Here is a 6,000-nt window from a genome sequence, read left to right as displayed (position 1 = left end):
CTGGACTAGATGGTCTTGCCGGACAGTCCAACCCTATTTTCAATATTTCTATAGGGATGCTCTCACTTGGAGTCCTGAATTGAGCAGGGGGCTGGACTAGATGGTCTTGAAGGCCCCCTCCAACCCTACTTTCAGATGATTCTATAGGGATGCTCTGACTTGGAGTCCTGCGTTGAGCAGGGGGCTGGACTAGATGGTCTTGCAGGCGCCTTCCAACCCTACCTTGTGATAATTCTATAGGGATGCTCTGACTTGGAGTCCTGCGTTGAGCAGGGGGCTGGACTAGATGGCCTCGCAGGACCCTTCCAACCCTACTTTCAGAGGATTCAATAAGGATGCTCTGACTTGGAGTCCTGTGTTGAGCAGGGGGCTGGACTAGATGGTCTTGCAGGCACCTTCCAACCATATTTCCGATCATTCTGTAGGGATGCTCTGACTTGGAGTCCTGCGTTGAGCAGGGGGCTGGACTACATGGTCTTGCCGGCCCCTTCCAACCCTATTTTCGTTCATTGTATAGGGAAGCTCTGACTCGGAGTCCTGTGTTGAGCAAGGGGTTGGACTAGATGGTCTTGCAGGTCCCTTCCAACCCTACTTTCAGATGATTCTATAGGGATGCTCTTAGAGTCCTGCATTGAGCAGGGGGTTGGACTAGATGGTCTTGCAGGCCACTTCCAACCCTATTTTCGATCATTCTATAGGGATGCTCTGACTTGGAGTCCTGCGTTGAGCAGGAGGCTGGACTAGATAATCTTGCAGACCCCTTCCAACCCTATTTTCAATCATTCTATAGGGATGCTCTGACGTGGGAGTCCTGCGTTGAGCAGGGGGCTGGACTAGATGGTCTTTCAGGCCCCTTCCAACCCTACTTTCAGATGATTCTATAGGGATGCTCTGACTTGGAGTCCTGCGTTGAGCAGGGGGTTGGACTAGATGGTCTTGCAGGGCACTTCCAACCCTATTTTCGATCATTCTATAGGGATGCTCTGACTTGGAGTCCTGCGTTGAGCAGCAGGCTGGACTAGATAATCTTGCAGACCCCTTCCAACCCTATTTTCAATCATTCTATAGGGATGCTCTGACGTGGGAGTCCTGCGTTGAGCAGGGGGCTGGACTAGATGGTCTTGCCGGACAGTCCAACCCTACTTTTTGATTATTCTATAGGGAAACTCTGACTTGGAGTCCTGCGTTGAGCAGGGGGCTGGTTTAGATGGTCCTGCAGACCCCTCCCAACCCTACTTTTTGATTATTCTATAGGGATGCTGTGCCTTGGAGTCCTGCCTTGAGCAGGGGGTTGGACTAGATGGCCTTGCAGGCCCCCCCAACCCTATTTTCCATCGTTCTATAGGGATGCTCTGCCTTGGAGTCCTGCGTTGAGCAGGGGGTTGGACAAGATGGTCTTGCAGACCCCTTCCAACCCTATTTTCAATCATTTTATAGGGATGCTTGGACTTGGAGTCCTGCATTGAGGAGGGGGCTGGACTAGATGGTCTTGCAGGCCCCTTCCAACCCTATTTTCGATCATTCTATAGGGATGCTCTGACTTGGGAGTCCTGCGTTGAGCAGGGGGCTGGACTAGATGGTCTTGCAGGCCCCTTCCAACACTACCTTTTGATGATTCTATAGCGATGCTCTGACTTGGAGTCCTGCGTTGAGCAGGGGGCTGGACTAGATGGTCTTGCAGGCCCCTTCCAACACTACCTTTTGATGATTCTATAGGGATGCTCTGACTTGGAGTCCTGCGTTCAGCAAGGGGCTGGACTAGATGGTCTTGCAGGCCCCTTCCAACTCTATTTTCAATGATTCTAGAGGGATACTCTGACTTGGAGTCCTGCGTTGAGCAGGGGGTGGACTGGATGGTATTGCAGGCCCCTTCCAACCCTATTTTCAATCATTCTATAGGGATGCTCTGACTTGGAGTCCTGCGTTGAGCAGGAGGCTGGACTAGATGGTCTTGCAGGCCACTTCCAACCCTACTTTCAGATGATTCTATAGGGATGCTCTGACTTGGAGTCCTGCGTTGAGCAGGAGGCTGGACTAGATGGTTTTGTAGGCCGCTTCCAAACCTATTTTCAATCATTCTATAGGGATACTCTGACTTGGAATACTGTGTTGAGCAGGGGGCTGGACTAGATGGCCTTGCAGGCCCCTTCCAACTCTATTTTCGATGATTCTATATGGATGCTTGCGTTGAGCAGGGGGCTGGACTAGATGGTGTTGCAGGGCCCTTCCAACCCTATTTTCGATCATTCTATAGGGATGCTCTGACTTGGAGTCCTGGGTTGAGCAGGGGGCTGGACTAGATGGTCTTGTAGGCCCCTTCCAACCCTAATTTCAATCATTCTATAGGGATGGTCTGACTTGGGAGTCCTGTGTTGAGCAGGTGGTTGGACTAGATGGTCTTGTAGGCCCCTTCCAACTCTATTTTCGATGATTCTAGGGGTATACTCTGACTTGGGAGTCCTGCGTTGGGCCCGGGGCTGGACTGGATGGTCTTGCAGGCCCCTTCCAACCCTATTTTCGATTATTCTATCGGGATGCTCTCACTTGGAGTCCTGTGTTGAGCAGGGGGCTGGAAGATGGTACTGCAGGCGCCTTCCAACCCTACCTTTTGATAATTCTATAGGGATGCTCCGACTTGGAGTCCTGCGTTGAGCAGGGGGCTGGACTAGATGGTCTTGCAGGCCACTTCCAACCCTACTTTCAGATGATTCGATAAGGATGCTCTGACTTGGGAGTCCTGCGTTGAGCACGGGGTTGGAATACATGGTCTTGCAGGTGCCTTCCAACCCTATTTTCGATCATTCTAGAGGGATGCTCTGACCTGGAGTCCTGCCTGGAGCAGGGGGTTGGACTAGATGGCCTTGCAGGCCCCCCCAACCCTACTTTCAGATGATTCTATAGGGCTGCTCTGACTTGGAGTCCTACGTTGAGCAGGGGGCTGGATTAGATGGCCTTGCAGGCCCCTTCCAACCCTACTTTCAGATGATTCTATAGGGATGCTCTGACTTGGAGTCCTGTGTTGACCATGGGGCTGGACTAGATGGTCTTGCAGGCCCCTTCCAACCCTATTTTCAATCATTCTATAGGGATGCTCTGACTTGGAGTCCTGTGTTGAGCAGGGGGCTGGAAGATGGTCCTGCAGGCGGCTTCCAACCCTAACTTTTGATAATTCTATAGGGATGCTCTGACTTGGAGTCCTGCGTTGAGCAGGGGGCTGGACTAGATGGTCTTGAAGGCCCCTTCCAACCCTACTTTCAGATGATTCGATAAGGATGCTCTGACTTGGAGTCCTGCGTTGAGCACGGGGTTGGAATACATGGTCTTGCAGGCGCCTTCCAACCCTACCTTTTGATAATTCTATACGGATGCTCTGACTTGGAGTCCTGCGTTGAGCAGGGGGCTGGACTAGATGGTCTTGCAGGCCCCTTCCAACCCTACTTTCAGATGATTCTATAGGGATGCTCTGACTTGGAGTCCTGCGTTGAGCAGGGGGCTGGACTAGATGGTCTTGCAGGCGCCTTCCAACCCTACCTTTTGATAATTCTATAGGGATGCTCTGACTTGGGAGTCCTGCGTTGAGCAGGGGGCTGGACTAGATGGTCTTGCAGGCCCCTTCCAACCGTACTTTCAGATGATTCTATAGGGATGCTCTGACTTGGAGTCCTACATTGAGCAGGGGGTTGGACTAGATGGTCTTGCAGGCCCCTTCCAACTCTATTTTCGATGATTCTAGAGGGATACTCTGACTTGGAGTCCTGCCTTGAGTAGGGGGCTGGACTAGATGGTCTTGCCGGACAGTCCAACCCTATTTTCAATATTTCTATAGGGATGCTCTCACTTGGAGTCCTGAATTGAGCAGGGGGCTGGACTAGATGGTCTTGAAGGCCCCCTCCAACCCTACTTTCAGATGATTCTATAGGGATGCTCTGACTTGGGAGTCCTGCGTTGAGCAGGGCGTTGGACTAGATGGTCTTGCAGGCCCCTTCCAACTCTTATTTTCGAGGATTCTATATGGATGCTCTGGCTTGGAGTCTTCCGTTGAGCAGGGTGGCTGGACTAGATGGTCTTGCAGGTCCCTTCCAACCCTACTTTCAGATGATTCTATAGGGATGCTCTGACGTGGGAGTCCTGCGTTGAGCAGGGCGTTGGACTAGATGGTCTTGCGGGCCCCTTCCAAACCTATTTTCTATCATTCTATAGCGATGCTCTGACTTGGAGTCCTGCATTGAGCAGGGGGCCGGACTAGATGGTCTTGTAGGCCCCTTCCAACCCTAATTTCAATCATTCTATAGGGATGCTCTGACTTGGGAGTCCTGCGTTGGTCCCGGGGCTGGACTGGATGGTCTTGCAGGCCCCTTCCAACCCTACTTTCTGATGATGCTATAGGGATGGTCTGACTTGGGAGTCCTGTGTTGAGCAGGTGGTTGGACTAGATAATTTTGCAGGCCCCTTCCAACCCTATTTTCGATTATTCTATAGGGATGCTCTCACTTGGAGTCCTGCGTTGAGCAGGGGGCTGGAAGATGGTCCTGCAGGCGCCTTCCAACCCTAACTTTTGATAATTCTATAGGGATGCTCCGACTTGGAGTCCTGCGTTGAGCAGGGGGCTGGACTAAATGGTCTTGCAGGCCACTTCCAACCCTACTTTCAGATGATTCGATAAGGATGCTCTGACTTGGAGTCCTGCGTTGAGCAGGGGGCTGGACTAGATGGTCTTGCAGGCGCCTTCCAACCCTACCTTTTGATAATTCTATAGGGATGCTCTGACTTGGGAGTCCTGCGTTGAGCAGGGGGCTGGACTAGATGGTCTTGCAGGTCCCTTCCAACCATACTTTCAGAGGATTCCATAGGGATGCTCTGACTTGGAGTCCTACATTGAGCAGGGGGTTGGACTAGATGGTCTTGCAGGCTCCTTCCAACTCTATTTTCGATGATTCTAGAGGGATATTCTGACTTGGAGTCCTGTGTTAAGCAGGGGGTTGGACTAGATGGTCTTGCAGGCCTCTCCCAACCCTACTTTTTGATGATTTTATAGGGATGCTCTGACTTGGAGTCCTGCCTTGAGTAGGGGGCTGGACTAGATGGTCTTGCCGGACAGTCCAACCCTATTTTCAATATTTCTATAGGGATGCTCTCACTTGGAGTCCTGAATTGAGCAGGGGGCTGGACTAGATGGTCTTGAAGGCCCCCTCCAACCCTACTTTCAGATGATTCTATAGGGATGCTCTGACTTGGAGTCCTGCGTTGAGCAGGGGGCTGGACTAGATGGTCTTGCAGGCGCCTTCCAACCCTACCTTGTGATAATTCTATAGGGATGCTCTGACTTGGAGTCCTGCGTTGAGCAGGGGGCTGGACTAGATGGCCTCGCAGGACCCTTCCAACCCTACTTTCAGAGGATTCAATAAGGATGCTCTGACTTGGAGTCCTGTGTTGAGCAGGGGGCTGGACTAGATGGTCTTGCAGGCACCTTCCAACCATATTTCCGATCATTCTGTAGGGATGCTCTGACTTGGAGTCCTGCGTTGAGCAGGGGGCTGGACTACATGGTCTTGCCGGCCCCTTCCAACCCTATTTTCGTTCATTGTATAGGGAAGCTCTGACTCGGAGTCCTGTGTTGAGCAAGGGGTTGGACTAGATGGTCTTGCAGGTCCCTTCCAACCCTACTTTCAGATGATTCTATAGGGATGCTCTTAGAGTCCTGCATTGAGCAGGGGGTTGGACTAGATGGTCTTGCAGGCCACTTCCAACCCTATTTTCGATCATTCTATAGGGATGCTCTGACTTGGAGTCCTGCGTTGAGCAGGGGGTGGACTGGATGGTATTGCAGGCCCCTTCCAACCCTATTTTCAATCATTCTATAGGGATGCTCTGACTTGGAGTCCTGCGTTGAGCAGGAGGCTGGACTAGATGGTCTTGCAGGCCACTTCCAACCCTACTTTCAGATGATTCTATAGGGATGCTCTGACTTGGAGTCCTGCGTTGAGCAGGAGGCTGGACTAG

The sequence above is a fragment of the Heloderma suspectum genome, chromosome Z, assembly GCF_057233095.1.
Source record: "Heloderma suspectum isolate Gila_16-S chromosome Z, 16-S_ref, whole genome shotgun sequence".
In the NCBI taxonomy this organism is placed as follows: Eukaryota; Metazoa; Chordata; class Lepidosauria; order Squamata; family Helodermatidae; genus Heloderma; species Heloderma suspectum.
This window is presented reverse-complemented; position numbering follows the sequence as displayed.